Source organism: Crotalus tigris, unplaced genomic scaffold (assembly GCF_016545835.1).
Source record: "Crotalus tigris isolate CLP2741 ecotype Arizona unplaced genomic scaffold, ASM1654583v1 scf7180000018172.2679963, whole genome shotgun sequence".
In the NCBI taxonomy this organism is placed as follows: domain Eukaryota; kingdom Metazoa; phylum Chordata; class Lepidosauria; order Squamata; family Viperidae; genus Crotalus; species Crotalus tigris.
The window spans coordinates 1-11453 of NW_024096864.1; positions in this window are offsets into that span (position 1 = coordinate 1).

The following is an 11453-nucleotide window of genomic DNA, read 5'->3' on the forward strand; positions in this document are numbered from 1 at the left end:
AACCCTGTGCATATACATCCAAGAAACTCACGGAAACAGACCAGCGCTGGCCCGTATGGGAGAAGGAGGCTTAGGGGATACGTTGGGCATTACTCACGTGGCGACAGTTCCTGGAAGGCAACAAAATCCCCTTCCAGGTGTGGACTGATCACAAAAATTTTGAAGCCCTGAAAACTTCCAGGAAACTCAATCCCAAACAAGCCCGCTGGTCCCAGCATTTTCACCAATTCCAATTTAAGCTCAAACATTTACCAGGAAGAAAGAACTTCCTGGCAGATGCACTATCTCGCATGCCACAATATAACAGCGCACGAACCACAGACTCTAGACCAATAATGGCAGAATCACAACTGGCAGCGCCAGTAACCACAAGAACCCAAGCCAAAATAAAACCACAACTGGACAGCCAAAATGGGATTGAATTCAGAAAAAGTTTGGAAACAGATGATTGGTTCCAGAAAAACAAACATGTGTGCACAATGAGAGACGGATTGCCTTGGGTAGGGGAAAAGTTATATATACCAACAACTCAAAGACTAACTTTCATGCAACTTTGCCATGACACAAAATCAGCAGGGCATTTTGGATTTGTACAAACTTTACACTTAATTAAACGGCAATTTTGGTGGCCATCAATAAAAAAGGACATAGAAAGTTATGTTGCCAGCTGCCCAACCTGTGCATCAGCAAAGAGTTTGCAAGGGAAATCGCCAGGGCTGTTACAACCAGTGGCAAGTCCCTCAGCCCCCTGGAGGGAAATAGCCATGGATTTTATAGTGGAATTGCCTGAAAGCACTGGGAATACTGTTATCTGGACAGTCACGGACCTATTTTCCAAACAGGTGCACTTTAGCCCTTGCCAAAAAATTCCCACTGCAAAGGCCTTAGCAAAACTTTTCATCCAGCACATTTACAGATTGCACGGGGCACCCCAACGCATCATCTCTGATAGGGGAGTGCAATTTACGTCTGCATTTTGGAAGGAATTTTTATCCCTCGTAGGGACCACTCAGGGATTGACATCTAGCCACCACCCTCAAGGAGATGGACAAGCGGAACGCTGCCAGTCGGTACTTGAGCAATATTTGAGATGTTTTTTAAATTTCCAACAGAGTGATTGGACGGACTTACTTCCTTTTGCAGAAGTTGCCTACAATCATGCAGTCCACTCCAGCACAGGCTACACTCCTTTTCAAATAGCCAACGGCCAAAGTTTCAACCCTATGCCAGAGTTAACCCCAAAAGAACCAACGATCCCTTCACTGAAAGAATGGATGGAAAGCCTACCAAACACCTGGCCAATAGTCAGAAAATCACTAGATGAAGCTAGGCGGGCATACAAAGCACAAGCCGATAAAAAAAGGGTTGAGCCTACACCATTCATTATAGGAGAAATGTTGTACTTATCTACAAAATACCTAAAGTCCCTACAGCCCTGTAAAAAACTTGGACCAAAATATATAGGACCTTTTCCAATTAAAAGGATCATAAATCCAGTAACAGTAGAATTAGAATTACCCCAAAACCTCAGGCAAATACACCCAATTTTTCATTGCAGCTTGCTGAAAAGAGAGCATCAGTCACCTCTACGGCCAAAAATCCCCCCCCACCCCCTCCAATCATGGTGGAGGGGGAACAACACTTCGAAATAAAAGAGATCCTTGACTCTAGGAGATATCATGGAACAACTCAGTACCTAGTTGCCTGGAAACACCTCCCTGCCTAACAAAATGAGTGGGTCCATAAACGTCACGTCAGAGCTCCGAAGCTATTGAAGAAGTTTCACACAGAGTATCCTAACAAGCCTAACTAAATTCTTTACTTGTGTTTTCTTTCCGGTGGATCTCTCTTATTGTTAAGAGGGGCCGGATGTCAGAATCCAATTATATTTCATCTTTAATTATCAAACATAGAAACTCCCAATTCTGCCTTCTCTGGATTCTGCCATAAGAGGGAGAAAAGGGGGAGAGCAAAGGGGCTTTATGGCCCTCACTTCCTTCAGCACACTTCAAATGACTGAATGTGTGTTTATTGTGGCCTCTAAGCGTTAACATATCAAAGAAGAGTAATTGCCTTTCATGTAGTTATCTGAAGTCTCCATCCAGACGGAAGAAGAAAGGGGATGGAATTGTGATACTTGAAACTATCACTGGAAGGGGGGTTGATTGGGTGGGACTACTGGGGAACCCCTTAAAACCTTGAATGGGCGAGCTTGAACCCCAAGTCCTGTCTAGCATGCCTGCAACCATTTTCTCTTAATAAAGGATTCCTGTTGGAAGAGCTATTCCAAGAGTTCTGTCTTCTTAAGATGCAAAGTGGGGTGGGTCCTTACAGTGTGTCTAGTTTAATGAAGAGAAGGATGAAGGGTAACATGATAGCAGTGTTTCAATATCTCAGAGGTTGCCACAAAGAAGAAGGAGTCAAACTATTCTCCAAAGCACCTGAAGGCACGACAAGAAGCAACGGATGGAAACTAATCAAGGAGAGAAGTAACCTAGAACTAAGGAGAAATTTCCTGACAGAACAATTAATCAGTGGAACAACCTGCCTCCAGAAGCTGTGAATGCTCTAACACTGGAAGTTTTTAAGAAGAGACTGGACAGCCATTTGTCGGAAATAGTACTGTATAGAGTTTTTTGCCTGAGCAGGGGGTTGGACTAGATGACCTCCAAGGTCCCTTCCAACTACTACTACTTCTTGTTCTTCTTGTTCTTCTTGTTCTTCTTGTTCTTGTTCTTCTTCTTGTTCTTCTTCTTGTTCTTGTTCTTGTTCTTCTTCTTCTTCTTCTTCTTCTTCTTCTTCTTCTTCTTCTTCTTCTTCTTCTTCTTCTTCATCTTCATCTTCTTCTTCTTCTTCTTCTTCTTCTTCTTCTTCTTCTTATTATTATTATTATTATTATTATTATTATTATTATTATTATTATTATTATTATTATTATTGATCATTATTATCGATCATCGCACAGTCAGCCAGATGTTCAGACTGGATTTGGCATTTTGTCTACCTATCGAGTCCTTACCCAGGACCTGGGATAGGCAGATGTGGATGTTTGATGGTATTACAGATATCGTCGCAGGATGGAAGCAGTTCCTAATAAGGTCCGCCTTTTGCAATTGACTAATAGCGAATTTGTCAATGCCAATGGTGTTCAATTGGTGCTCCAGTTGTTTTGGGATTGCACCCAAGGAGCCTATGACTATTGGTACTACCCTTGCTTGCTTTTGCCACAGTCTTTCTATTTCTATTTGTAGGTCTTTGTATTTTGTTATCTTCTCCAGTTCTTTCTCTTCTATTCTGCTGTCTCCAGGCACTGCCACGTCCACTATCCAGACTTTTTTGTCTTTCTTATCGACAATTGTTAAGTCTGGGGTGTTATGTTGCAGGTGCTTGTCTGTTTGAATTCTGAAGTCCCAGAGCAGTTTAATTTTATCATTTTCTATGACTTTCTCTATTTTATGATCCCACCAGTTTTTGCTTACAGGCAAATGATATTTTTTGCAGATCTTCCAATGCACCATTGTTGCTACTTTGTCATGCCGCTGCTTGTAATCAGTCTGTGCAATCTTCTTGCAACAGCTTACCAAGTGGTCCACTGTTTCTTCAGCTTCTTTGCATAGGCGGCACTTACTGTCTGTTGCTGTCTTCTCAATTTTGACTTTGTATGCATTTGTTCTTAAGGCTTGGTCTTGTGCAGCCAGAATTAGTCCCTCGGTCTCTTTCTTCAATTTTCCTGCTCTTAGCCATTGCCAGGTTTTATTGTTATCTGCTTTCCCAGCTATTTTTTTCATGTATTGGCCATGTAGTGCTTTGTCTTCCCATGCCTCTATTCTGTTCTTCATTTGGTCTTTCTTGTAGGCCAGTTTGGTCTCTCCAGTAGTTAGTAAGCCTTCCTGATATACTAATTTCAGTGCATCTTCATCATTGTTCTTCAGATATTCTTCCAAAGCCATTTTTTCTTCTTCAACCATCTGATGTACTTGTAGCATTCCACGCCCACCTATTTGCCTTGGTAGATAAAGTCTATCAATGTCACTGCGTGGATGAAGGGCATGATTCATTGTCATTATTTTTCTGGTCTGCCTATCCATTGCTTTTAGTTCTGCTTGAGTCCAGTCCACTATTCCAGCTGTGTACCTAATGACTGGGATTGCCCAGGTGTTGATTGCCTTTATGGTATTTCCTCCATTGAGTTTGGACTTTAAGATCTTCTTCACTCTCTTGATGTATTCACCTCTAATCTTTTTCTTGACTTCAGTGTGCTTGATGTTGTCAGCTTGAAGGATACCCAAGTATTTGTAGTAATCTTCCTCATCCAGACTCTTAATGTTATTTTCGTGGGGCATCTTGATTCCTTCAGTTTTCACTATTTTTCCTTGTTTGATAGTAAGTGTGGCACATTTGTCCAAGCCAAACTCCATTACAATATCTTGGCTATATATACGGACAGTGTTGAGCAGCGATTCTATTTCAGATGATGTTTTTCCATACAGCTTCAGATCATCCATGTAAAGGAGGTGGGATAGTCTAGCAGATGTTTTTGATGTTTGATAGCCATGTCCTGAGTTATTCAGTATTGTTGACAGAGGAAACAGTGCAATAACAAATAGTAATGGTGATAATGAATCTCCTTGAAATATTCCTCTCTTGATATTAACCTCTCCCAGCTTCTCACCATTGATCTGCAACTGTGTCTTCCATTGTGCCATCGATCTTTGCACAAATTTTCTGATGTTTCTACTGACTCCTGTTATTTCTAGGCACTTGATTATCCAATCATGTGGCAGAGAGTCAAATGCCTTTTTGTAGTCAATCCATGCCACATTCAGGTTGGTCTTCCTTCTCTTGCAGTTTTCCAAGATCATTTTGTCTATTAGGAGTTGATCTTTTGTTCCTCTGCTATTGGGGCGGTTTCCTTTCTGCTCAGGTGGAAAGAGATTGTTTTCAACTAGATGCTGTTGTACTGCATCAGCTATCACACCAGTTAGTAATTTGAAAGTTGTTGGTAAGCAGGTAATTGGCCTGTAGTTATCTGGTGTTGCCCCTTTTGCTGGATTTTTCATTATTAGGTAGGTTTTTCCAGTTGTTAGCCACTTTTCAGTTTCTCCTCCTTGTAGTATATTGTTGAACTGCTTGGCAATGAGTGGGTGTATAACAGTTAGATGCTTCAACCAAAACCCATGCAGTTCATCTTCACCTGGTGCTGACCAATTTTTGATTTTCCTTGCTCTTTTTTCTACCATTTTTGTTGTTATTACTAGTTCTTTCATTTCAACTTCTGTTTTATTTGCATCCACCTCTTTTAACCAAGCCGCATCCTTGTTGTATTTCTTTGGGTTATCCCATATCTGCTTCCAGAACTGCACTGTTTCTTTCTTGTCAGGTACTGACTGATTCCTTGCAGTTTCTCCATTGATGGATTGGTAGAAACATTTCTGATTGGATTGAAATTGGAGGTTCTGCCTATAGTTTGCAATTTGAGCTTCATATCTACTGATTTTCCTGGCTATAGCTGTTATTTGTTGCTTTATTATTTCCAGTGCTTCCTTGATCTTCCTTGTTTCTAAGTGGTATTTCTTGATTAGGTATTCTTTGGTCTTCTTGTTCTTCAGCTTCTTTTCTTTCATCTGTTCTAGCTTGCTTGCATGTGATCTTAACTTGCTGATCTTATTTTCTAGTCTAACCTTCCATTTTTCTGGTGCACTGTTTGTTTGTTTTTCTTCTTTGTTGATTTTGCATCCCAGGTATTCTGTTATAACTGCAGCTGTGCTGTACATTAGTTGGTTTGTTTCTTGCAGTGAATTGGTGCTTATACTTGCTATTGCAGTATTTGCATCTTTTAATGCTTGTGCTAGCTGTTTCTTTGAAACAAGCTTCAATGCAGGTAGCCTTATTCTGTTGTTTTTGTGCTGTTCTAGATGCTCAGTTATTCTTTGTTTCAATTCTTTTATTTCTTTAGTTAGAGGGTTTTGTTCTTCCTGAGGTAGAGATGCCTGGTTTCCAAATGAGAACAGTTGTATATCTCTGCTAGATTCCTTCACTGCCAACTCCCCCTGGTTTGCCTCTACATTCTGAATTACTTCTGGTAAGGCTTTGATTTCTTTGCCCTGGGTAAACCTTTGCAGTTCGTCCAATTCTGTTTCTGTGAATACTTTATTTCGTGTTATAAATCGGCGTTGATCTGCTAGTCTCTGTTCTGTTATTTCTGATTCTGGATGTTGTTCTTTCCAGAACTGGTGCATTTGTTTTAGATATCCTCTTCTTGTTGGACTTGATCTGTAGTAACAGATCATTATTTCTTTGTTTTCAATCACTGTGTATCTGCGATGGGTAACACCTTTTCTTCCAGTAGTTCTGCAGCTGCTGGCCCTGGTTGCTCAGCCAACAGTCCTGAGTCCTGTAACCCATTTTTCACCAGATATCCAGGAACTCCAATATCTAGCGTGGACTTTGTTAACCCGGGCGACATCCGAGCCGGTATGACATTCTGAAATTTACGTCTCACCATATTTTTTATGGAAGAGACACTCTTTGTCTGACTCCTCTGATGAGACCTGTCCAGTGTGATTGAATCTCTGACATAGCTCTCATCTTCCTCAGAGTACACAAGCCCCACAACCACATCAAGGTAGTGCCTCACTGGGGGTTATTATTATTATTATTGTTATTATTATTATTATTGTTGTTGTTGTTGTTGTTGTTGTTGTTATTATGCTACTGATCTCCAAAGTGACGCAAAACAGAATTCACTGAAATGAATTAAATAATTAAGATCAATTTATCCTAGCATGAGAATGATGGAAGGTTTGATATTCTTCCAATCTTTTATATATGAATATTTCCCTATACACCTGTCCATAGGCCTACAGTACATGTCTTATTCATACTTTTCTTTGATCATAATTAGTAGCATCGTTTATAAAGGGGATTAAAGAAAGATTTTAAATCTCACTTCCCTCCAATTCCCTTTCTCATGAATTTTAACATATACAATAATTAATTGATAAGGTATTAGTAATCTTTGTTTACAGGGTGATGACTTGTGTCAATTTTTCCTCAGTGGGAGGAAGTTTCTATGAAGTTTTGCATGCTGGAAAATATAGTTTGTAGTCTTGGAGCCATTACGGTGGACAAAGTTTTCATGTTGCCAGTCTTGCTTCTACCCATGTCCTGGTACGATCTTTTGAAAGCAAGAAGGGAGAACCTCATAGATGGGGTGGAGATGGTTCCTAGTTTTCTCGGCTCCAGCAACTCCCAGAAAGCTTCTTGGGGTAATTGCAAGGGTGTGTGTGGATGTCTGCCATGTAGTCATAGTGTTGTGAAAAAAACCATGATACTTACATCAGAAGACAAGACCACGAATGGTTGGAGAAAACAGGTTTATTTGTGCACAATGGTTCAGAGCATTAGCATGACAGATTCTGAACCCTGAGTTACTTCCAGGGTATCATTTTTATACAGCTTGCCGCCCACGCTTAACCTAATTGATGGCTTCGTATCTACCTTTAACACACTAAAAGAGAGAAGTTCATATCTTGAGACCACACACATAGGAAAAAGGGAAGTTTATACAATGTGCAGAAAACCACACTCCCCTACACATGTAATATCTTACACCATTTGTGACTTTCAGTTGGCACTTCTTGTAAAAATGTTTCTTCATAGAATTGCACACAGGTCATCACACTTAGCCAGTTTATAGTATTAGTTAATGCTTTCAAAACATCACCTCTGTTAATTAAAATATAATTCAAAAGTACTTTATCATTTCTCTTAATGGCAATTTTTCATCTACCTCATTTCCCCCCTTTGAAACTTCACTTAAATCTTGAGATTATTGGGGAGTTTCATATATTGGGGGGTCTCTATCTGGAGCACTCAGTTTTACATACTCCCCCCTCATCCCACAAGGCCATAACCTGGGCTATGGCTAACAGGGAATTAATGACAATACTAATCAGCAACAGCACCACTACCACCCAAATAGGTGGCATGAGCCCTTTTCTAATACAAGCAGTTTCCCTCATCCTTTGGCTGGGTTCCATGCTTAGAGAAGCTTAATACTAGTGACGCAATTGCAGCTTCCAGAGCAGGGGATTTTTGTTGCCTGTGTGATGGGTGTTAGCTTCTGGAGTAACACCTGCAGGGGTTTTCTTCACCTCTCCCGTTTGCAGGGGGACAGCTTCCGGAGTGTCACCAGAAGAGGAGAGGCTCCTTCTTCTATGATGCAGGGATAGTTTAAGAGGTTGAGTTGGGTCACTAGTCACTTTCCACTGGGTGGGTGCAGCCAATTTAACCTGAGACCAATGGATCCATGATTTGATTTCAGCCACCTTAATAGGAAGGGGAGAACACATAACAACAGTATATGGCCCTTTCCACTTTGGGCTTAAAACTTCCCTCTTCGAATCCTTTACCCAAACCTCCTGTCCTGGTTGTATATCATGTGTGGGTGTGACATGGGGCCTTTGGGTTAAAACATATTGTTGTAGCTGCTGGACTATAGTGTTAAGAGCCTGCGGCTGTTCTAATTTAACAGTATTTGCCACTTGTCCAGAGTTCTGGACCCTTGGTTTGAATAAGTTGGGGACTCTGCCAAACAATAATTCAAAGGGAGACACAAGCAGCCCCCTTTGTGGGGCACACCTTACAGCAACCAGGGCCATATTTAAAGCATCTGGCCACTTAAGCTGAGTTTCCTGACATATTTTTGCCAATTGTTCTTTAATGGTTCTATTCATTCTCCCATCCCTCCCTCCTGATTGAGCATGGAAACTACAGTGAAGCTTCCATGTTATTCCTAGCATAGCTGCTATCTTTTGGGTGGCTCTATGGATAAATTCAGGACCATTATCTGAAGAGATTCTAGATGGCAACCCATACCTGGGAATAATAATATGAAGCAAGGCTTTTGCGACCTCAGTTGCTTTTTTTTTCCTTGTAGGGATGCAATCTGGCCATCCAGTGTATGTACATACTATGACTAGCATTGCTCTATAGGGACCTGAGCATGGCATGTCAGTGAAATCAATCATCAAGGAATCGAAGGGATAATTTCCTCTGGGTTGATGCCCTTGGGGCAGTTGGGGTCCTTGCCTTGGGTTGTCAGCTGCACAAATCTCACACCTAGCACAAACATTTGCTGCAATGCTGTGTATTTTGTCAATATAGACTTCTCTCTTCAGAGCATTTGCCAGTGCTGTCTTTCCCAGGTGCAGTTGCTTATGAACCTGTTGAACTGCATCCCATGCCATATATCCTGGGACAAAGACTCGCTGGTCTGGCAAAATCCATCAACCATCTTCTTGCCTTGCTTCTAGCACCTCAATTTGTTTCAAGTCTTCCTGAGAGTAGTTTGGTTTAATCTGCCCTTGTTCCTTAGGGGTCCACAAAGCTAGACAGTTTGTATGTCCAGCAGGTGCCTTTTGTGCAGCAATACGAGCTTCCCGGTCTGCCTTATTATTTCCTAATTGAATATCTGATGCTCCCTTCTGATGGCCTTTGCAATGCATTACAGCTACTTCTTTAAGCTCCCACACACTATTCAGCAGACACAGTATCTGTGGTCCATACTTAACATCCTTTCTCCCTGATGTTATTAATCCCCTTTCTTTGTATAAGGCTCCATGGACTTGCACGGTCAGGAATGCATACTTAGAGTCTGTGTACATATTAATGCACTTTCCTTTTACCAACTCCAAAGCTCTAGTTAATGCATGCAGTTTAACTAGCTGAGCACTTGTACCGGGGGGAAGGGGCTAAGCTTCCCAGACTTCCTCCAAAGTTACCGCAGCATATCCTGCCTTTTGAGTTCCTTCTTGCATAAAACTAGTTCCATCTGTATATATTGTAAAGTCTGGATCAGGTAGGGGAACATCTCTCATGTCTGGGCAGCTAGCATAAGTTTCTTCGATGGCTTGTATGCAACTATGTGTGGTTTCCAGGTCTGGTTCAGGCAGCAGCGTGGCTGGATTCAGTGAGTTTGATTGAATTAATATAACCATTGGATTATATGTTATTAGGGCTTGGTACTTTAGCATGTGTGGGTTGGTCAGTCACAAATGTCCTTTTGCTTCCAAAACAGCTTTAAGGGCGTGCGGTGTGTGGATATCTAATTTCTGCCCAAAAGTCAATTTATTAGCTTCCTGTGTTAGCAACAGCAATTGCTGTAAGGCAAGCAGGCCAACTCCTTGCTACATTATCAAGCTGTTTTGATAGATAAGCGGCCAGGCAATGCCAGGTTCCTATTTTCTGGGTGAGAACTCCTACTGCTACATTTTGCTTTGTATCTACAAACAGTTGAAATAACTTTTCCAAGTCTGGTAGACCTAAACTAGGGGCACACAGTAGAGCCTCCTTGAGAGCGGTGAAGCTGTTCCTATCGCAATGGTTCTTTATCTCCCCCTTTGTGGCCTCATATAGGGATTTTGCTATTAAACTAAAGGTAGGGATCCATATTCGGCAGAAGCCAGCAGCAACTAAAAGTCATCTTAACTCTTTCCTATTTTTCAGTACTGGCAGCTGGCAGATAGTGGATGATGTCTTGCAAAACCAGGGGGGTTGTCCTCTGCCCACAAATATGGTACATCAAATTCCTCCCATCTGGCATTTTTCTCTATCATTTGTGCCAGCATCACCATTCTCCATTCCTCTGCATGGGGTACTTCCATCATCACCTTTCCATATTTTATGGCCATTGTGCCATCCTCTTCAAAGGAGATCTGTGCCCTTAATTTACAAAGCAGATCCCTTCCCAATAGAGGAATTGGACAGTCTGGCATATATACAAACTGATGGGTTATAGTTTTTCCCCCCCATAGTGCAACTTAAGGGCTCCAAAAAGGGTCGCTGCAATATTTTTCCTGTTGCTCCTAAATGTTGATAGAGTGAGGGGAGGCCTGGCCTAGGGGTTGGGTTAGGACTGATCGGGTAGCTCCAGTATCCACAAGGAAGGGAATAGGTTTGCCTCCTACTGTTAAACTGACCACAGGTTCTGGGAGGCGGGCTGAACCTGGTCGGTCTCAGTCCCAGTCCTCCACTTCTGCCAGGCCTATGAGGGGAGTTCTTGAAAATCCTCTTCTTCTTTCTCTCCCTCCCTGGCTTCTCCTTGGGTCACCTCTAAAGCTTCTTGCAAACCTTGCAAATCTTCCTCTTCCCTCTCCCTGTTCCTCTTCCTTCTCTCTTTCTGGACATTCACCCTTCCAGTGTCCTTCCTTCTTACATATGGCACACTGGTTTCGTCCTAACACCATTCCCCTTCCTCTACCTCTTCCACCTCCCCTTGACACCCCCATCATAGGAACTGCCAGCAATTCAGCTTTCCTTTGAATTTTCTGATCTTTTTTTTCTTTTCCTCCTCCTTTTCTCTATTCATAAAAGTCTTTCGGGCCACTTCCATCAGTTCACTCATAGGCTTTCCCAGGGCTCCTTCCAGCCTTTGCAGCTTTCTTCGAATA